Genomic DNA, 23,659 nt, shown 5'->3' with positions numbered 1-23,659 from the left:
GTGTGAAAGATAAAGTGTACCCCACATCCACGGGCCGTGTGAAAGATAAAGTCTACCGCACAGCCACGGGCCGTGTGAAAGACAAAGTCTACACCACAGCCACGGACCGTGTGAAAGATAAAGTCTACCCACAGCCACGGAGCTTGTGAAAGATAAAGTCTACCCAAAAGCCACGGACCGTGTGAAAGATAAAGTCTATCCTACAGGCACGGGTCGTGTGAAACATAAAGTCTAACCCACAGCCACGGATCGTGTGAAAGATAAAGTCTATTCCACAGGCACGGACCGTGTGAAACATAAAGTCTATCCCACAGCCACGGACCGTGTGAAAGATAAAGTCTATCCCACAGCCACGGACCGTGTGAAAGATAAAGTCTATTCCAACAGCCATGAACCGTGTGAAAGATAGAGTCTATCCCACAGGAAAGTACCGTGTGAAAGATAGAGTCTATCCCACAGCCACGGACTGTGTGAAAGATAAAGTCTATCCCACAGGCACGGACTGTGTGAAAGATAAAGTCTACCCCACAGCCACGGACCGTGTGAAAGATAAAGTCTATCCCAGAGCCACGGACCTTGTGAAACATAAAGTCTATTCCCACAGCCACAGACCGTGTGAAAGATAAAGTCTACCCCCACAGCCACGGACCGTATGAAAGATAAAGTCTACCCCATAGCCACGGACCGTGTCAAAGATAAAGTCTATCCCACAGCCATGGACCGTGTGAAAGATAGAGTCTATTCCCACAGCCACGGACCATGTGAAAGAAAAAGTCTATCCCACAGCCACAGACCGTGTGAAAGATAGAGTCTTTCCCACAGGCACGGACCGATGAAAGATAAAGTCTACCCCACAGCCACGGACCGTGTGAAAGATAAAGTCTAATCCACAGCTATGGGCCGTGTGAAACATAAACTCTACCCCACGGCCACGTGCCGTGTGAAAGATAAAGTCTACCTCACAGCCACGGACCGTGTGAAAGATAAGGTCTATCCCACAGGCACGGACCGTGTGAAAGATAGAGTCTATTCCCACAGCCACGGACCGTGTGAAAGATAAAGTCTATCCCACAGGCACGGACCATGTGAAAGATAAAGTCTATCCGACAGCCACGGACCGTGTGAAAGATAAAGTCTATCCCACAGGCACGGACCGTGTGAAAGATAAAGTCTATCCCACAGCCACGGACCGTGTGAAAAAGTCTATCCCACAGCCACGGACCGTGTGAAAGATAAAGTCTATCCCACAGGCCCGGACCGTGTGAAAAAGTCTATCACACAGCCACTTACCGTGTAAAAGATAAAGTCTATACCAGAGCCACGGACCATGTGAAAGATAAAGTCTACCCCACAGCCACGGACTGTATGAAAGATAAAGTCTACCACACAGCCACGGACCGGGCGAAATATAAAGTCTTTCCCACAGCCACGGACCGTGTGAAAGATAGAGTCTATTCCCACAGCCATGGACCGTGTGAAAGATAAAGTCTATCCCACAGCCATGGACCGTGTGAAAGATAAAGTCTATTCCCACAGCCACGGACCATGTGAAAGAAAAAGTCTATCACACAGCCACGGACCGTGTGAAAGATAGAGTCTTTCCCACAGGCACGGACCGTGTGAAAGATAAAGTCTACCCCACAGCCACGGACCATGTGAAAGATAAAGTCTAATCCACAGCCACGGGCCGTGTGAAAGATAAACTCTACTCCACAGCCACGGGCCGTGTGAAAGATAAAGTATACCCCACAGCCACAGACCGTGTGAAAGATAAAGTCTACCCCACATCCACGGACCGTGTGAAAGACAATGTCTACCCCAGAGGCACGGACCGTGTGAAAGATAAAGTCTACCCCATAGCCACGGGCCGTGTGAAAGATAAAGTCTACCCCACAGCCACGGGCCGTGTGAAAGATAAAGTCTATCCCACAGCCACGGACAGTGTGAAAGATAAAGTCTATCCCACAGGCACGGGCCGTGTGAAAGATAAAGTCTACCCCACAGCCACGGGCCGTGTGAAAGAAAAAGTCTATCCCACAGACACGGGCCGTGTGAAAGATAAAGTCTTTCCCTCAGCCAAAGGCCATGTGAAAGATAAAGTCTACACCACAGCCACGGACCGTGTGAAAGAAAAAGTCTATCCCACAGGCACGGGCCGTGTGAAAGATAAAGTCTACCCCACAACCAAAGGCCATGTGAAATTAAAGTCTACCCCCCAGCCATGGACCGTGTGAAAGATAAAGTCTATCCCACAGCAACGGATCGTGTGAAAGATAAAATCTATCCCACACCCACATACCGTGTGAAAGATAAAGTCTACCCCACAGCCATGGACCATGTGAAAGATAAAGTCTACCCCACAGCCACGGATCGTGTGAAAGATAGAGTCTATTCCCACAACCACGGACCATGTGAAAGATAGAGTCTATCCCACAGCCACGGCCCGTGTGAAATATAGAGTCTAACCCACAGGCACGGACCGTGGGAAAAAGTCTATCACACAGGCACGGACCGTGTGAAAGATAAAGTCAATCCCACAGGCACGGACTGTGTGAAAGATAAAGTATACCCCACAGCCACGGACCGTGTGAAAGATAAAGTCTATCCCACAGGCACGGGCCGTGTGAAAGATAAAGTCTACCCCACAACCAAAGGCCATGTGAAAGATAAAGTCTACCCCCCAGCCATGGACCGTGTGAAAGATAAAGTCTATCCCACAGTAACGGACCGTGTGAAAGACAAAATCTATCCCACACCCACATACCGTGTGAAAGATAAAGTCTACCACACAGCCATGGACCATGTGAAAGATAAAGTCTACCCCACAGCCACGGATCGTGTGAAAGATAGAGTCTATTCCCACAACCACGGACCATGTGAAAGATAGAGTCTATCCCACAGCCACGGACCGTGTGAAAGATAGAGTCTAACCCACAGGCACGGACCATGGGAAAAAGTCTATCCCACAGGCACGGACCGTGTGAAAGATAAAGTCAATCCCACAGGCACGGACTGTGTGAAAGATAAAGTATACCCCACAGCCACGGACCGTGTGAAAGATAAATTCTATCCCACAGGCACGGACCCCGTGAAAGATAGTGTCTATTCCCACAGCCATGCACCGTGTGAGAGATAAAGTCTAACCCACAGCCACGGACCGTGTGAAAGATAAAGTCTACCCCACATTCACGGACCGTGTGAAAGATAATGTCTACCCCACAGGCACGGACCGTGTGAAAGATAAAGTCTACCGAACAGCCACGGCCGTGTGAAAGATAAAGTCTACCCCACAGCCACGGACCGTGTGAAAGATAGAATCTATCCCACAGGCACGGAACCTGTTAAAGATAGAGTCTATCCCACAGGCACGGACCGTGTGAAAGATAGAGTCTATCCCAAAGCCACGGACCGTGTGAAAGATAAAGTCTAACCCACAGGTACAGACCGTGTGAAAGATAAAGACTATTCCCACAGCCACCGACCGTGTGAAACATAAAGTATATGCCCACAGGAACGGACCGTGTGAAAAATAAAGTCTATTCCCACAGCCATGGACCGTGTGAAAGATTAAGTCTACCCCACAGCCATGGACCGTGTGAAAGATAAAGTCTACCGCACAGCCACTGACTGAGTTAAAGATAAAGTCCACTTCACAGCCACGGGCCGTGTGAAAGATAAAGTCTACCCCACAGGCACGGGCCATGTGAAAGATAAAGTCTACACAAAGCCACGGACCTTGTGAAAGTTTAAGTCTACACACAACCACGGACCGTGTGAAACATAAAGTCTACCCCATAGCCAAGGACCGTGTGAAAGATAAAGACTACCCCACAGCCACGGACCGTGTGAAAGATAACGTCTACCCCACAGACACGGACCGTGTGAAAGATAACGTCTACCCCACAGCCACGGGCCATGTGAAAGATAAAGTCTATCCCACAGCCACTGACCGTGTGAAAGATAAAGTCTACCACAGAGCCACGGACCGTGTGAAAGATAAAGTCTACCCCACAGCCACGGACCGTGTGACAGATAGAGTCTACCCCACAGGCACGGACTGGTTGAAAGATAAACTCTATCCCACAGCCACGGACCGTGTGAAAAAATCAATCCCACAGCCACGGACCGTGTGAAAGATAAAGTCTATCTCACTCGCACGGACTGTGTGAAAGATAAAGTCTATCCCACAGCCACGGACCGTGTGAAAAAGTCTATCACACAGGCATGGACCATGTGAAAGACAAAGTCTACCCCAAAGCCACGGACTGTGTGAAAGACAAAGTCTATCCCACAGCCACGGACCGTGTGAAGGATAAAGTCTATCCCAGAGCCACGGAGCGTGTGAAAGATAAAGTCTATCCGACAGCCACGGACCGTGTGAAAGATAAAGTCTACCCCACAGGCACGGACCGTGTGAAAGATACAGGCTATTCCCACAGCAACGGACTGTGTGAAACATAAAGTCTACTCCCACAGCCATGGACCGTGTGAAAGATAAAGTCTACTCCAACAGCCACGGACCGTGTGAAAGATAAAGTCTCTCCCACTGCCACGGACCGTGTGAAAGATAAAGTCTATTCCACAGGCACGGACCGTGTGAAAGATAAAGTCTACCCCACAGCCATGGACCGTGTGAAAGATAAAGTCTATCCCACAGCCACGCACCGTGTGAAAGCTAAAGTGTATCCCACAGCCACGGACCATGTGAAAGATAAAGTCTATCCCACAGGCACAGACTGGGAGAAAGATAAACTCTATCCCACAGCCACGGACCGAGTGAAAAAATCAATCCCACAGCCACGGACCGTGTGAAAGATAAAGTCTATCCCACAGGCATGGACTGTGTGAAAGATAAAGTCTTCCCCACAGGCACGGACCGTGTGAAAGATGCAGGCTATTCCCACAGCCACGGAACGTGTGAAACATAAAGTCTATTCCCACAGCCATGGACCGTGTGAAAGATAAAGTCTACTCGAACAGCCACGGATCGTGTGAAAGATAAAGTGTATCCCAGAGCCACGGAGCAAGTGAAAGATACAGTCTAACCGACAGCCATGGACCGTGTGAAAGATAGAGTCTATTCCCACAGCCACGTACCGTGTGAAACATAAAGTGTATTCCCACAGCCACGGACCGTGTGAAAAATAAAGTCTATTCCCACAGCCTCGGACCATGTGAAAGATAAAGTCTACCCCACAGCCACGCACCGTGTGAAAGAAAAAGTCTACACCACAGCCACGGACCGTGTTAAAGATAAAGTCCACTTCACACCCACGGGCCGTGTGAAAGATAAAGTCTATCCCACAGCCACGGACCGCGTGAAAGATAAAGTCTACCCCACAGCCACGGACCGTGTGAAAGATAAAGTCTATCCCACAGCCACGGACCGTGTGAAAGATAAAGTCTATCCCACAGGCACGGACCGTGTGAAAGATAAAGTCTATCCCACAGGCATGGACCGTGTGAAAGATAAAGTCTACCCCACAGCAACGGATCATGTGAAAGATAAAGTCTATTCCCAGAGCCACGGACCTTGTGAAACATAAAGTCTATTCCCACAGCCACGGACCGTGTGAAAGATAAAATCTACTCCCACAGCCACGGACCATGTGAAAGACAGAGTCTATCCCACAGGCATGGACTCTGTGAAAGAAAAAGTCTATTCCCACAGCCACGGACAGTGTGAAAGATAAAGTCTAACCCACAGCCCTGGACCGTGTGAATGATAGAGTCTATTCCCACAGCGACAGACCATGTGCAAGATAGAGTCTATCCCTCAGGCAAGGACCGTGTGAAAGATAAAGTCTACCCCACAGCCACGGACAGTGTGAATGATAGAGTCTGTTCCCACAGCCACGGACCATGTGAAAGATTAAGTCTTCCCCACAGCCACGGACCATGTGAAAGATAAAGTCTATCCCACAGGAAGGGACCGTGCGAAATATAAAGTCTATTTCCAGAGCCACGGACCGTGTGAAACATAAAGTCTATTCCCACATCCACGGACCATGTGAAAGATAAAGTCTACTCCCACAGCCACGGACCATGTGAAAGATAGAGTCTATTCCCACAGCCATGGACCGTGTGAAAGATAGGGGCTATCCCACAGCCACGGACCATGTGAAAGACAGAGTCTATCCCACAAGCATGGACTCTGTGAAAGATAAAGTCTATTCCCACAGCCACGGACCGTGTGAAAGATAAAGTCTAACCCACAGCCATGGACCGTGTCAAAGATAGAGTCTATTCCCACAGTGACAGACCATGTGCAGGATAGAGTCTATCCCTCAGGCACGGAACTTGTGAAAGATAAAGTCTACCACACAGGCACGGACCGTGTGAAAGATAAAGTCTATTCCCAGAGCCACGGACAGTGTGAAATATAAAGTCTATTCCCACAGCCATGGACGGTGTGAAAGATAGAGTCTATCCCACAGGCATGGACCATGTGAAAGATAGAGTCTATCCCACAGCCACGGACCGTATGAAAGATAAAGTGTATCCCACAGGCACGGACCGTGTGAAAGATAAAGTCTATTCCCACAGCCACGGACCGTGTGAAATATAAAGTGTATTCCCACAGCCACGGATCGTGTGAAAAATAAAGTCTATTCCCACAGCCACGGACTGTGTGAAAGATAAAGTCTACCCTACAGCCACGGACAATGTGAAAGATAAAGTCTACCGCACAGCCACGGACATTGTTAAAGATAAAGTCCACTTCACAGCCACGGGACGTGTGAAAGATAAAGTCTACCCCACAGCCACGGGCCGTGTGAAAGATAAAGTCTACACAAAGCCACGGACCTTGTGAAAGAGAAAGTCTACCAACAGCCACGCACCGTGTGAAAGATAAAGTCTACCCGACAGCCACGGACCGTGTGAAAGATAAAGTCTACCCCACAGCCACGGACCGTGTGAAAGATAAAGTCTATCCCACAAGCACGGACCGTGTGAAAGATAAAGTCTATCCCACAGCCACGGACCGTGTGAAAGACAAAGTCTATCCCACAGCCACGGACCGTGTGAAAGATAAAGTCTACCCCACAGCCACGGACCGTGTGAAAGACAAAGTCTATCCCACAGCCACGGACCGTGTGAAAGGTAAAGTGTATCCCACAGCCACGGACCGTGTGAAAGATAAAGTCTATCCCACAGCCACGGACCGTGTGAGAAATAAAGTCTATCCCACAGCCACGGACCGTGTGAAAAAGCCAATCCCACAGCCATAGACCGTGTGAAAGATAAAGTCTACTCCACATCCACGGACCCTGTGAAACATAAAATCTATTCCCCCAGCCACGGACCATATGAAAGATAAAGTCTACCCCACAGCCACGGACCGTGTGAAAGATAAAGTCTATCCCACAGGCACGGACCATGGAAAAAGTCTATTACACAGCCACTTACCGTGTGAAAGATAAAGTCTATAACAGAGCCACGGGTAGACTTTATCTTTCATACAGTCCGTGGCTTTGGGGTAGACTTTATCTTTCACACGGTCCGTGCCTATGGGATAGAATTTATCTTTCACATGGTCCGTGGCTCTGTTATAGACTTTATCTTTCACACGGTAAGTGGCTGTGTGATAGACTTTTTCCACGGTCCGTGCCTGTGGGATAGACTTTATCTTTCACACGGTCCGTGGCTTTGTGTAGACTTTATCTTTCACACGGCCCGTGGCTGTGGGGTAGACTTTATCTTTCACACGGCCCGTGGCTGTGAAGTGGACTTTATCTTTAACAATGTCCGTGGCTGTGCGGTAGACTTTATCTTTCACATTGTCCGTGGCTGTAGGGTAGACTTTATCTTTCACACGGTCCGTGGCTTTGGGAATAGACTTTATTTTTCACACGGTCCGTGGCTGTGGGAATACACTTTATGTTTCACACGGTCCGTGGCTGTGGGAATAGACTTTATCTTTCACATAGTCCATGCTTGTGGGATAGACTCTGTCTTTCACATGGTCCGTGGCTGTGGGATAGCCCCTATCTTTCACACGGTCCATGGCTGTGGGAATAGACTCTATCTTTCACATGGTCCGTGGCTGTGGGAGTAGACTTTATCTTTCACATGGTCCGTGGATGTGGGAATAGACTTTATGTTTCACACGGTCCGTGGCTCTGGAAATAGACTTTATATTTCGCACGGTCCCTTCCTGTGGGATAGACTTTATCTTTCACATGGTCCGTGGCTGTGGGGAAGACTTAATCTTTCACATGGTCCGTGGTTGTGGGAACAGACTCTATCATTCACACTGTCCGTGGCTGTGGGGTAGACTTTATCTTTCACACGGTCCTTGCCTGAGGGATAGACTCTATCTTGCACATGGTCTGTCGCTGTGGGAATAGACTCTATCTTTCACACGGTCCAGGGCTGTGGGTTAGACTTTATCTTTCACACTGTCCGTGGCTGTGGGAATAGACTTTATCTTTCACAGAGTCCATGCCTGTGGGATAGACTCTGTCTTTCACATGGTCCGTGGCTGTGGGAGTAGACTTTATCTTTCACACGGTCCGTGGCTGTGGGAATAGACTTTATGTTTCACAAGGTCCGTGGCTCTGGGAATAGACTTTATCTTTCACATGATCCGTTGCTGTGGGGTAGACTTTATCTTTCACACGGCCCGTGCCTGTGGGATAGAGTTTATCTTTCACACGGTCCGTGGCTGTGGGATAGACTTTATCTTTCACACGGTCCGTGGCTGTGGGGTAGACTTTATATTTCACACGGTCCGTGCCTGTGGGATAGACTTTATCTTTTACACGGTCCGTGGCTGTGGGTTAGACTTTATCTTTCACACGGCCCGTGGGTGTGAAGTGGACTTTATCTTTAACACGGTCCGTGGCTGTGGTGTAGACTTTTTCTTTCACACGGTGCGTGGCTGTGGGGTAGACTTTATCTTTCACATGGTCCGAGGCTGTGGGAATAGACTTTATTTTTCACACGGTCCGTGGCTGTGGGAATACACTTTATGTTTCACACGGTACGTGGCTGTGGGAATAGACTCTATCTTTCACACGGTCCATGGCTGTCGGATAGACTGTATCTTTCACTTGCTCCGTGGCTCTGGGATACACTTTATCTTTCACACGATCCGTGGCTGTTCGAGTAGACTTTATCTTTCACACGGTCCATGGCTGTGGGAATAGACTTTATGTTTCACACGTTCCGTGGCTGTGGGAATAGCCTGCATCTTTCACACGGTCCGTGCCGCTGGGGAAGACTTTATCTTTCACACGGTCCGCGGCTGTGGGTTAGACTTTATCTTTCACACGCTCCGTGGCTCTGGGATATACTTTATCTTTCACACGGTCCGTGGCTGTGAGATAGACTTTATCTTTCACACGGTCCGTGCCTGTGGGATAGACTTCATCTTTCACACGGTCCGTGGCTGTGGGATAGACTCTATCTTTCACATGGTCCGTGCCTGTGGGATAGACTCTATTTTTCACATGGTCCGTGGCTGTGGGATAGCCTCTATCTTTCACACGGTCCGTGGCTGTGGGAATAGACTCTATCTTTAACACAGTCCATGGCTGTGGGATAGACTTTATCTTTCACACGGTCCGTGGCTGTGGGATAGACTTTATCTTTCACACGGTCCGTGGCTATTGGAGTAGACTTTATCTTTCACACGGTCCATGGCTGTGGGAGTAGACTTTATGTTTCACACAGTCCGTTGCTGTGGGAATAGCCTGTATCTTTCACACGGTCCGTGCCTGTGGGATAGACTTTATGTTTCTCACTGTCCCTGGCTGTGGGATAGACTTTTTCACATGGTCCGTTGCTGTGGGATAGACTTTATCTTTCACACGGTCCATTGCTTTGGGATAGACTTTATCTTTCACACTGTCAGTGCCTGTCGGATAGACTTTATCTTTCACATGGTCCGTGACTGTGGGATAGACTTCATCTTTCACACGGTCCGTGGCTGTCGGATAGACTTTATCTTTCACACGTTCCGTGGCTCTGGGATAGACTTTATCTTTCACACGGTCCGTGGCTGTGGGATAGACTTTGTCTTTCACACAGTCCGTGGCTTTGGGGTAGACTTTGTCTTTCACATGGTCCATGCCTGTGAGATAGGCTTTTTCACACGGTCCGGGGCTGTGGGATAGACTTTATCTTTCACACAGTCCGTGCCTGTGGGATAGACTTTATCTTTCACACGGTCCGTGGCTGTGGGATTGATTTTTTCACACGGTCCGTGGCTGTGGGATAGAGTTTATCTTTCACCCAGTCCGTGCCTGTGGAATAGACTTTATCTTTCACACGGTCCGTGCCTGTGGGATACACTTTAGCTTTCACACGGTGCGTGGCTGTGGGATAGACTTTACCTTTCACACGGTCCGTGGCTGTGGGGTAGACTTTATCTTTCACACGGTCCGTGCCTGTGGGATAGACTTTATCTTCACACGGTCCGTGGCTCTGTGGTAGACTTTTATCTTTCACACGTCCATACTAAGGGAATAGACTTTATCTTTCACACGGTCCGTGCCTGTGGGATAGACTTTTCAGCACGTTCCGTGGCTGTGGGGTAGACTTTATCTTTCACAGGTCTGTGCTGTGGGATAGACTTTATCTTTCACACGGTCCTTGTCTTTACACGGTCCGTGCCTGTGGGATAGACTTTTTCACACGGTCCGTGGCTGTGGGATAGACTTTATCTTTCACATGGCCTGTGGCTGTGGGGTAGATGTTATCTTTCACACGGTCCGTGTCTGTGGTTTAGACTTTATCTTTCACACGGCCCGTGCCTGTGGGGTAGACTTTATCGTTCACACGGCCCGTGGCTGTGGGGTAGACTTTATCTTTCACACGGTCCTGGCTGTGGGATAGACTTTATTTTTCACACGGTCCGTGGCTGTGGGATAGACTTTTTCACACGGACCGTTGCTGTGGAATAGACTTTATCTTTCACACGGTCCGTACCTGTGGGATAGATTTTATCTTTCACCCGGTCCATGGCTGTGGGGTAGACTTTATCTTTCACATGGTACGTTGCTAGGTAATAGAGTTTTTCTTTCACACGGTCCATGGCTGTGGGAATAGACTTTATGTTTCACACGCTCCGAGGCTGTGGGATAGACTTCATCGTTTACATGGTCCGTGGCTGTGGGATAGACTCTATCTTTCAAACGGTCCATGGCTGTGGGGTAGACTTTATCTTCACATGGTCCGTGGCTGTGGGGTAGTGTTTATCTTTCACACGGTCCGTGGCTGGGTGGTAGACTTTATCTTTCACACGGTCCGTGGCTGTGGGATAGACTTTATCTTTCACACGGTCCATGGCTAGGGGGTAGACTTTATCTTTCACACGGCCTGTAGCAGTGGGGTAGACTTTATCTTTCACACGGCCCGTGCCTGTGGGGTAGACTTTATCTTTCACACGGCCCGTGGCTGTCGGGTAGACATTTCTTTCATATGGCCCGTTCCTGTAGGATAGACTTTATCTTTCACACGGTCCGTGCCTATGGGATAGACTTTGTCTTTCACATGGCCCGTGGCTACAGGGTAGACTTTATCTTTCACACGCCCCGTGGATGTGGGGTAGACTTTATCTTTCACATGGTCCGTGCCTGTGGGATGGACTCTATCTTTCACACGGTCCGTGGCTGTGGAATAGACTCTAACTTTCACATGGTCCGTGGCTGTGGGATTAGACTCTATCTTTCACACGGTCCATGGCTGTGGGGTAGACTTTATCTTTCACATGGTCCGTGGCTGTGGGGTAGACTTTATCTTTCACACGGTATGTGGCTGTGGGATAGATTTTATCTTTCACACGGTCCGTGGCTGTGGGGTAGATTTTATCTTTCACACGGTCCTTGGCTGTTTGATAGACTTTATCCTTCACACGGTCCGTGTCTGTGGAGTAGACTTTATCTGACTCACGGTCCGTGGCTGTGGGGTTGACTTTATCTTTCACACTGTCCGTGGCTGTGGGATAGGCTCTATCTTGCACATGGTCAGTGGCTGTGGGAATAGACTGTATTTTTCACACGGTCCCTGGCTGTGGGGTAGACTTTATCTTTCACACGGTCCGTGGCTGCGGGGTAGACTTTATCATCCACACCGTCCCTGGCTGTGGGGTAGACTTTATCTTTCACACGGTCCGTGGCTGCGGGGTAGACTTTATCATTCACACGGTCCGTGCCTGTGCGATAGACTGTATCTTTCACCCGGTCCGTGCCTGTGGGATAAACTTTATCTTTCACACGGTGCGTTGCTGTGGGATAGACTTTATCTTTCACATGGTCTGTGCCTGTGGGATAGACTTTATCTTCCACACGGTCCGTGCCTGTGGGATAGACTTAATCTTTCACGCGGTCCGTGCCTGTGGGATAGACTTTATCTTTCACACGGTCCGTGGCAGTGGAATAGATTTTTTCACACAGTCCGTGGCTGTGGGATATACTTTATCTTTCACACGGTCCATGCCTGTGGGATAGACTTTATCTTTCACATGGTCCGTGGATGTGGGATAGACTTTTTCACACGGTCCGTGCCTGTGGGATAGACTTTATCTTTCACACCGTCCGTGGCTGTGAGATAGACTTTATCTTTCACACGATCCGTGCCTGTGGGATAGACTTTATCTTTCACACGGTCCCTGTCTGTGGGATAGACTTTATCTTTCACACGGTCCGTGACTGTGGGGTAGGCTTTATTTTTCACACGGTCCGTGGCTGTGGTAGTAGACTTTATCTTTCACACGATCCGTGGCTGTGGGAATAGACTTTATATTTCACACTGTCCGTGGCTCTGGGAATAGACTTTATCTTTCACACGGTCCGTGCCTGTGTGGTAGACTTTATCTTTCACAAGTTCCGTGCCTGAGGGATAGACTCTATCTTGCACATGGTCTGTCACTGTGGGAATAGACTCTATCTTTGACACGGTCCATGGCTGTGGGTTAGACTTTATCTTTCACACGGTCCGTGGCTGTGGGAATAGACTTTATCTTTCACAGAGTCCATGCTTGTGGGATAGACTCTGTCTTTCACATGGTCCGTGGCTGTGGGATAGCCCCTATCTTTCACACGGTCCATGGATGTGGGAATAGACTCTATCTTTCACATGGTCCGTGGCTGTGGGAGTAGACTTTATCTTTCACATGGTCCATGGATGTGGGAATAGACTTTATGTTTCACACGGTCCGTGGCTGTGGGAATAGACTTTATCTTTCACAGAGTCCATGCCTGTGGGATAGACTTTATCTTTCACATGGTCCGTGGCTGTGGGGTAGACTTAATCTTTCACATGTTCCGTGGCTGTGGGAACAGACTCTATCATTCACACTGTCCGTGGCTGTGGGGTAGACTTTATCTTTCACACGGTCCTTGCCTGAGGGATAGACTCTATCTTGCACATGGTCTGTCGCTGTGGGAATAGTCTCTATATTTCACACGGTCCAGGGCTGTGGGTGAGACTTTATCTTTCACACGGTCCGTGGCTGTGGGAATAGACTTTATCTTTCAAAGAGTCCATGCCTGTGGGATAGACTCTGTCTTTCACATGGTCCGTGGCTGTGGGATAGCCCCTATCTTTCACACGATCCGTGGCTGTGGGAATAGACTCTATCTTTCACATTTTCTGTGGCTGTGGGATAGACTATATCTTTCACACGATCCGTGGCTGTGGGATAGACTTTATCTTTCACACAGTCCGAGGCTGTGGGAGTAGACTTTGTCTTCCACATGGTCCGTGGATGTGGGAATAGACTTTATGTTTCACACGGTCCGTGGCTCTGGAAATAGACATTATCTTTCGCACGGTCCGTTCCTGTGGGATAGACTTTATCTTTCACATGGTCCGTGGCTGTGGGGTAGACTTAATCTTTCACACGGTCCGTGGCTGTGGGATAGACTTTATCTTTCACACGGTCCGTGGCTGTGGGATGGACTATATCTTTCACACGGTCCGTGCCTGTGGGATAGACTTTATCTTTCACACGGTCCGTGGCTGTGGGATAGACTTTATCTTTCACACGGTCCGTGGCTGTGGGATAGACTTTATCTTTCACATGGTCGTTGGCTGTGGGAATAGACTCTATCTTTCACACGGTCCGTGGCTATGGGGTAGACTTTATCTTTCACACGGTCCGTGCCTGTGGGGTAGACTATCTTTCACACGGTCTGTGGATGTTTGGTAGACTTTATCCTTCACACGGTCCGTGGCTGTGGGCAAGACTTTATCTTTCACATGGACCGTGCCTGTGGGGTAGACTTTATCTTTCACACGGCCCGTGCCTGTGGGGTAGACTTTATCTTTCACACGGTCCATGCCTGTGGGATAGACTTTTTCACACGGTCTGTGGCTGTGGATAGACTTTATCTTTCACACGGTCCGTTCCTGTGGGTTAGACTTTATCTTTCACACGGTCCGTGGCTGTGGGATAGACTTTTTCACACGGTCAGTGACTGTGGGATAGACTTTATCTTTCACACTGTCCGTGTCTGTGGGATACACTTTATCTTTCACACGGTACGTGCCTGTGGATAGACTGTATCTTTCACATGGTCCGTGGCTGTGGGATAGACTTTATCTTTCACACGGTCCGTGGCTTGGGAATAGACTACATCTTTCACACGGTCCATGCCTGTGGGATAGACTTTATCTTTCACACGGTCCCTGGCTGTGGGATAGACTTTATCTTTAACACGGTCCATGTCTGTGGGGTAGACTTTATCTTTCACACGGTCCTTGCCTGTGGGAGTAGACTTTATCTTTCATACGGTCCATGGCTGTGGGAATAGACTTTATCTTTCGCATGGTCCGTGCCTGTGGGATAGACTTTATCTTTCACATGGTCCGTGCCTGTGGGATAACTTTATCATTCACACAGTCCGTGGCTGTGGGGTAAACTTTATCTTTCACATGGTCCGTGCCTCTAGGACAGACTTTGTCTTTCACACGGTCCGTGCCTGTGGGATAGACTTTATCTTTCACACGGTCCGTGCCCATGGGGAAGACTTTATCTTTCACACGGCACATGGCTGTGGGGTAGAATTTATCTTTCATACGGCCCGTTCCTGTGGGATAGACTTTATCTTTCACACGGTCCATGCCTATGGGATAGACTTTGTCTTTCACACGGCCCGTGGCTGCGGGGTAAACTTTATCTTTCACACGGCCCATGGCTGTGGGGTAGACTTTATCTTTCACACGGTCCGTGCCTGTGGGGTAGACTTTATCTTTCACACGGTTCGTGCCTGTGGGATAGACTTTATCTTTCACATGGTCCGTGCCTGTGGGATAGACTCTATCTTTCACACGGTCCGTGGCTGTGGGATAGACTATCTTTCACATGGTCCGTGGCTGTGGGGTAGACTTTATATATCACATGATCTGTGGCTGTGGGGTAGACTTTATCTTTCACACGGTATGTGGCTTTGAGATAGATTTTATCTTTCACACGGTATGTGGCTTTGGGATAGATTTTATCTTTCACACGGTCCGTGGCTGTGGGGTAGACTATATCTTTCACATGGTCCATGGCTATGGGAACAGACTCTATCTTTCACACTGTCCGTGCCTGTGGGATAGACTTTATCTTTCACACGGTCCGTGGCTGTGGGGTAGACTTTATCTTGCACATTGTCTGTCGCTGTGGGAATAGACTCTATCTCTCACACGGTCCATGGCTGTGGGTTAGACTTTATCTTTCACACGGTCCATGGCTGTGGGGTAGACTTTATCTTTCACACGGTCCGTGGGTGGGAATAGACTTTATGTTTCACAAACGGTCCGTGGCTTAGGATAGGACTTTATCTTCACACGGTCCGTGCCTGTGGGGTAGACTTTATCTTTCACACGGTCCGTTGCTGTGGATAGAGTTTATCTTTCACATGGTCCGTGGTCTGGAATAAGTTTATCTCTTCACACAGCTCCGTGCCTTGGATAGACTTATCATTCACTACGGTCCGTTGCTCTGTTGTGATAGACTCTATCTTATCACACGGTCCGTGGCTTGTGGGATAGACTCTATCTTTCACATGGTCCGTGGCTGTGGGATTAGACTCTATCTTTCACAACGGTCCATGGCTGTGGGATAGAACTTTATATTTCACACGGTCCATGGCTGTGGGGTAGACTTTATCTTTCACACGGTCCGTGGCTGTGGGGTAGACTTTATCTTTCACACGGTATGTGGCTTTGGGATAGATTTTATCTTTCACACAGTCCGTTCCTGTGGGTTAGACTTTATCTTTCACACGGTCCGTGGCTGGGGATAGACTTTTTCACAAGGTCCGTGACTGTGGGATAGACTTTATCTTTCACACCGTCCATGTCTTTGGGGGTAGACTTTATCTTTCACACAGTCCTTGCCTGTGGGAGTAGACTTTATCTTTCATACGGTCCGTGGCTGTGGGAATAGACTTTATGTTTCACGTGGTCCATGTCTGTGGGGTAGACTTTATCTTTCATATGGTCCGTGGCTGTTGTATAGACTTCATCTTTCACACGGTCCGTGGCTGTGGGATAGACTTTATCTTTCGCATGGTCCGTGCCTGTGGGATACACTTTATCTTTGACACGGTCCGTGGCTGTGTGGTAAACTTTATCTTTCACATGGTCCATGCCTCTAGGACAGACTTTGTCTTTCACATGGTCTGTGCCTGTGGGATAGCCTTTTCCCAAGGTCTTTGGCTGTGGGATAGACTATCTTTCACACGGTACGTGCCTGTGGGGTAGACTTTATCTTTCTCACGGTCCGTGCCTGTGGGATAGACTTTATCTTTCACACGGTCCGTGCATGTGGGATAGACTTTGTCTTTCACATGGTCCGTGGCTCTGGGAATAGAGTTTATCTTTCACACAGTCCGAGCCTGTGGGATAGACTTTATCATTCACACGGTCCGTGCCTGTGGGATAGACTTTATCTTTCACATGGTCCGTGGCTGTGGTATAGACTTCATCTTTCACACGGTCCGTGGCTGTGGGATAGACTTTATCTTTCGCATGGTCCGTGCCTGTGGGATAGACTTTATCTTTCACATGTTCCGTGCCTGTGGAATAGACTTTATCTTTGACACGGTCCGTGGCTGTGGGGTAAACTTTATCTTTCACATGGTCCGTGCCTCTAGGACAGACTTTGTCTTTCACACGGTCCGTGCCTGTGGGATAGACTTTTTCACAAGGTCCGTGGCTGTGGGATAGACTATCTTTCACACGGTACGTGCCTGTGGGGTAGACTTTATCTTTCTCACGTTCCGTGCCTGTGGGATAGACTTTATCTTTCACACGGTGCGTGCATGTGGGATAGACTTTATCTTTCACATGATCCGTGGCTCTGGGAATAGAGTTTATCTTTCACACAGTCCGTGCCTGTGGGATAGACTTTATCATTCACACGGTCCGTGCCTGTGGGATAGACTTTATCTTTCACATGGTCCGTGGCTGTGGTATAGACTTCATCTTTCACACGGTCCGTGGCTGTGGTATAGACTTCATCTTTCACCTGGTCCGTGGCTGTGGGATAGCCCCTATCTTTCACACGGTCCGTGGCTGTGGGAATAGACTCTATCTTTCACACGGCCCATGCCTGTGGGATAGAGTTTATCTTTCACACGGCCCGTGGCTGTGGGGTAGACTCTATCTTTCATATGGCCCGTTCTTGTGGGATAGACTTTATCTTTCACACGGTCCATGCCTATGGGATAGACTTTGTCTTTCACACGGCCAGTGGCTGTGGATTAGACTTTATCATTCACACGTTCCGTGCCTATGGGGTAGACTTTATCTTTCACACGGTCCGTGACTGTGGGATAGACTTTATCTTTCACATGGTCCGTGCCTGTGGGATAGACTCTATCATTCACCCGGTCCATGGCTGTGGAATAGACTCTATCTTTCACATGGTCCATGGCTGTGGGATTAGACTCTATCTTTCACACGGTCCATGGCTGTCGGGTAGACTTTATCTTTCACATGGTCCGTGGCTGTGGGGTAGACTTTATCTTTCACACGGTAATACAGCCACGGGCGGTGTGAAAGATAAAGTCTACCTCACAGCCATGGACCGTGTGAAAGATAAAGTCTATCCCACAGGCACGGACAGTGTGAATGATACAGTCTGATCCCACAGCCATGGACCGTGTGAAAGATTAAGTCTACACCACAGCTACGGACCGTGTGAAAGGTAAGGTCTCCCCACAGCCATGGACCGTGTGAAAGATAAAATCTATCCCACAGCCATATACCTTGTGAAAGATAAAGTCTACCTCACAGCCACGGACCATGTGAAAGATAAAGTCTACCCCACAACCATGGAACGTGTGAAAGATAGAGTCTAATCCCACAGCCACGGACCATGTGAAAGTTAGAGTCTATTCCACAGCCACGGACCGTGTGAAAGATAGAGTCCATTCCACAGGCACGGACCATGTGAAAGATAAAGTCTATCCCACAGGCACGGACCGTGTGAAAGATAAAGTCTAACCCACAGGCATGGACCATGTGAAAGATAAAGTCTACCCCACAGCCACGGGCCGTGTTAAAGATAAAGTATACCCTGCAGCCACGGGCCGTGTGAAAGACAAAGTCTATCCCATAGGCACGGACCGTGTGAAAGATAAAGTCTATCCTACAGGAACGGGCCATATGAAAGAAATGTCTACCCCACAGCCACGGGCCGTGTGAAAGATAAAGTCTACCCCACAGGCACGGGCCGTGTGAAAGATAAAGTCTACCCCACTGCCACAGGCCGTGTGAAAGATAAAGTCTACCCCCCAGCCGTGGCCCGTGTGAAAGATAAAGTCTATCCCACAGCCACAGACCGTGTGAAAGATAAAGTCTATCCCACAGCCACGGACCGTGTGAAAGATAAAGTCTACCCCACAGCCACGGACCGTGTGAAAGATAAAGTCTACCCCACATCCACGGACCGTGGGAAAGATAAAGTCTATCCCACAGCCACGGACTGTGTGAAAGGTAAAATGTATCCCACAGCCACGGACCGTGTGAAAGATAAAGTCTATCCCACAGCCACGGACCGTGTGAAAGAAAAGTCTATTCCACAGCCACGGACCGTGTGAAAAGGTCAATCCCAGAGCCACGGACCGTGTGAAAGATAAAGTCTACTCCACATCCACGGACCGTGTGAAACATAAAATCTATTCCCACAGCCACGGACCGTATGAAAGATAAACTCTATCCCACAGCCACGGACCGTGTGAAAGATAAAGTCTATCCCACAGGCACGGACCGTGTGAAAAAGTCTATCACACAGCCACTTACCGTGTGAAAGATAAAGTCTAAACCAGAGCCACGGACCATGTGAAAGATAAAGTCTATCCCAGAGGCACGGACCGTGTGAAAGATAAAGTCTACCCCACACCCGCGGACTGTATGAAAGATAAAGTTTACCACACAGCCACGGACCGTGTGAAAGGTAAAGTGTATCCCACAGCCTACGGATCGTGTGAAAGATAAAGTCTATCCCACAGGAACGGACGATGTGAAAGATAAAGTCTATCCCACAGCCACGGACCGTGTGAAAAAGTCAATCCCACAGCCACCGACCATGTGAATTATAAAGTCTTTCCCACAGGCATGGACCATGTGAAAGATAAAGTCTATCCCACAGGCACGGACCGTATGAAAAAGTCTATCCTACAGGCATGGACCATGTGAAAGATAAAGTCTACCCCAAAGCCACGGACCGTGTGAAAGATAAAGTCTATCACACAGCCACGGACCATGTGAAAGATAGAGTCTATCCCACAGCCACGACCGCGTGAAAGATAGATTCTACCCCACAGCCACGGACCGTGTGAAAGATAGAGTCTACCCCACAGCCACGGACCTTTGAAAGATAGAGTCTATTCCCACAGCCATGGACCATGTGAAAGATAGAGTTTATCCCAGAGCCACGGACCGTGTGAAAGATAGAGTCTATCACACAGCCTCGGACCGTGTGAAAGATAAACTCTATTCCCAGAGCCACGGACTATGTGAAAGATAAAGTCTACCGCACAGTCAAAGGCCGAGTGAAAGATAAAGTCTACCCCATAGGCACGGGCCGTGTGAAGGATAAAGTCTACACCACAGCCATGGACCGTGTGAAAGATAGAGTCTATTCCCACAGCCAACGACCGTGTGAAAGATAAAGTCTATCCCACAGCAAACGACCGTGTGAAAGATAAAGTCTATCCCACAGCCACGGACCATGTGAAAGATAGAGTCTATTCCCACAGCCACGGACCGTGTGAAAGATAGGGGCTATCCCACAGCCATGGACCATGTGAAAGACAGAGTCTATCCCACAGGCATGGACTCTGTGAAAGATAAAGTCTATTCCCACAGCCACGGACCGTGTGAAAGATAAAGTCTAACCCACAGCCAACGACCGTGTGAAAAAGTCTATCCCACAGGCACGGACCGTGTGAAAGATAAAGTCTACTCCACATCCACGGACCGTGTGAAACATAAAAACTATTCCCACAGCCACGGACCGTATGAAAGATAAACTCTACCCCACAGCCACGGACCGTGTGAAAGATAAAGTCTATCCCACAGGCACGGACCGTGTGAAAAAGTCTATCACACAGCCACTTACCGTGTGAAAGATAAAGTCTATACCAGAGCCATGGACCATGTGAAAGATAAAGTCTATCCCACAGGCACGGACCGTGTGAAAGATAAAGTCTACCCCACAGCCGCGGACTTTATGAAAGATAAAGTCTACCACACAGCCACGGACCGTGTGAAAGGTAAAGTGTATCCCACAGCCACGGACCGTGTGAAAGATAAAGTCTATCTCACATGCACGGACCATGTGAAAGACAAAGTCTATCCCACAGCCACGGACCGTGTGAAAAAGTCAATTCCACAGCCACCGACCATGTGAATTATAAAGTCTTTCCCACAGGCACGGAGCGTGTGAAAGATAAAGTCTATCCCACAGGCACGGACCGTGTGAAAAAGTCTATCCTACAGGCATGGACCATGTGAAAGATAAAGTCTACCCCAAAGCCTCGGACCGTGTGAAAGATAAAGTCTGTCACACAGCCACGGACCGTGTGAAAGATAGAGTCTATCCCACAGCCACGGACCGTGTGAAAGATAGAGTCTATCCCACAGCCACGGACCGTGTGAAAGATAGATTCTACCCCACAGCCACGGACCGTGTGAAAGATAGAGTCTACCCCACAGCCACGGACCGTGTGAAAGATAGAGTCTATTCCCACAGCCATGGACCATGTGAAAGATAGAGTTTATCCCAGAGCCACGGATCGTGTGAAAGATAGAGTCTATCACACAGGCACGGACTGTGTGAAAGATAAAGTCTATCCCACAGGCACGGACAATGTGAAAGATAAAGTCTATCCCACAGGCACGGACCGTGTGAAGGATAAAGTCTATACCACAGCCACGGACCATGTGAAAGATAGAGTCTATCCCACAGCCACGGACCCTGTGATAGATAGAGTCTATCCCAAAGGCACGGACTATGTGAAAGATAAATTCTATAACCATAGCCACGGACCATGTAAAACATAAAGTCTATTCCCACAGCTATGTACCGTGTGAAAGATAAAGTCTATCCCACAGGCACAGACCGTGTGAAATATAAAGTCTATCCCACAGCCACGGACCGTGTGAATGATAAAGTCTATCCAACAGCCAGAACCGTGTGAAAGATAAACGGACCGTGTGAAAGATAAAGTCGATCCCACAGCCACGGACCGTGTGAAAGATAAAGTCTATCCCACACAGGCATGGACCATGGACCATGTGAAAGATAAAGTCTACCCCAAAGCCACGGACCGTGTGAAAGATAAAGTCTATCACACAGCCATGGACCGTGTGAAAGATAGAGTCTATCCCACAGCCACGGAACGTGTGAAAGATAGAGTCTATCCCACAGCCACGGACCGTGTGAAAGATAGAGTCCACCCCACAGCCATGGACCGTGTGAAAGATAGAGTCTACTCCCACAGCCATGGACCATGTGAAGGATAGAGTTTATCCCAGAGCCACGGACCGTGTAAAAGATAGAGTCTATCACACAGGCACGGACTGTGTGAAAGATAAAGTCTATCCCACAGGCACGGACAATGTGAAAGATAAAGTCTATCCCACAGACACGGACCGTGTGAAGGATAAAGTCTATACCACAGCCACGGACCATGTGAAAGATAGGGTCTATCCCACAGCCAGGGACCGTGTGAAGGATATAGTCTATCCCACAGGCACGGACTATGTGAAAGGTAAAGTCTATTCCCACAGTCACGGACCATGTGAAACATAAAGTGTATTCCCACAGCCACGGACCGTGTGAAAGATAAAGTCTATTCCCACAGCCACGGACCGTGTGCAAGATAAAGTCTACCCCACAGCCACGGACCATGTGAAAGATAAAGTCTACCCCACAGCCACGGACCGTGTGAAGGATACAGTCTATCCCACAGGCACGGACTATGTGAAAGATAAAGTCTATTCCCACAGTCACGGACTATGTGAAAGATAAAGTCTATCCCACAGACACGGACCGTGTGAAAGATAAAGTCTGCCCCTCAGCAACGGACCGTGTGAAAGATGAAGTCTATCCCACAGGCACGGACCGTGTGAAAAAGTCTATCCCACAGGAATGGACCATGTGAAAGATAAAGTCTACCCCAAAGCCACGGACCGTGTGAAAGATAAAGTTTATCCCACAGCCACGGACCGTGTGAAAGATAAAGTCTATCCCAGTGCCACGTAGCGTGTGAAAGATAAAGTCTATCCCACAGCCGCGGACCGTGTGAAAGATAAAGTCTAACCCACAGGTACGGACCGTGTGAAAGATGCAGGCTATTTCCACAGCCACGGAACGTGTGAAACATAAAGTCTATTCCGACAGCCATGGACCGTGTGAAAGATAAAGTCTACTCCAACAGCCACGGACCGTGTGAAAGATAAAGTCTATCCCAGAGCCACGGAGCGTGTGAAAGATAGAGTCTATTCCCACAGCCACGGACCGTGTGAAAGATAGAGGCTATCCCACAGCCACGGACCATGTGAAAGATAGAGTCTATCCGAAAGGCATGGACCGTGTGAAAGATAAAGTCTATTCCCACAGCCATGGACCGTGTGAAAGATAGAGTCTATCCCACAGGCATGGACCATGTGAAAGATAGAGTCTATCCCACAGGCACGGACCGTGTGAAAGATAAAGTCTATTCCCACAGCCACGGACCGTGTGAAACATAAAGTGTATTCCCACAGCCATGGACCGTGTGAAAAATAAAGTCTATTCCCACAGCCACGGACCGTGTGAAAGATAAAGTCTACCCTACAGCCACGGACAGTGTGAAAGATAAAGTCTACCGCACAGCCACGGACATTGTTAAAGATAAAGTCCACTTCACAGCCACGGGCCGTGTGAAAGATAAAGTCTACCCCACAGCCACGGACTATATGAAAGATAAAGTCTACCATACAGCCACGGACCGTGTGAAAGATAAATTCTATCCCACAGGCACGGATCGTGTGAACGATAAAGTCTATCACACAGCCACGGACCGTGTGAAAAAGTCAATCCCACAGCCACGGACCATGTGAATGATAAAGTCTATCCCACAGGCACGGACCGTGTGAAAGCTAAAGTCTATCCCACAGGCACGGACCGTGTGAAAAAGTCTATCCTACAGGTATGGACCATGTGAAA

The sequence above is a fragment of the Cervus canadensis genome, chromosome 26 (genome assembly GCF_019320065.1).
Source record: "Cervus canadensis isolate Bull #8, Minnesota chromosome 26, ASM1932006v1, whole genome shotgun sequence".
In the NCBI taxonomy this organism is placed as follows: Eukaryota; Metazoa; Chordata; class Mammalia; order Artiodactyla; family Cervidae; genus Cervus; species Cervus canadensis.
Note: the sequence above shows the minus strand (reverse complement) of the source record.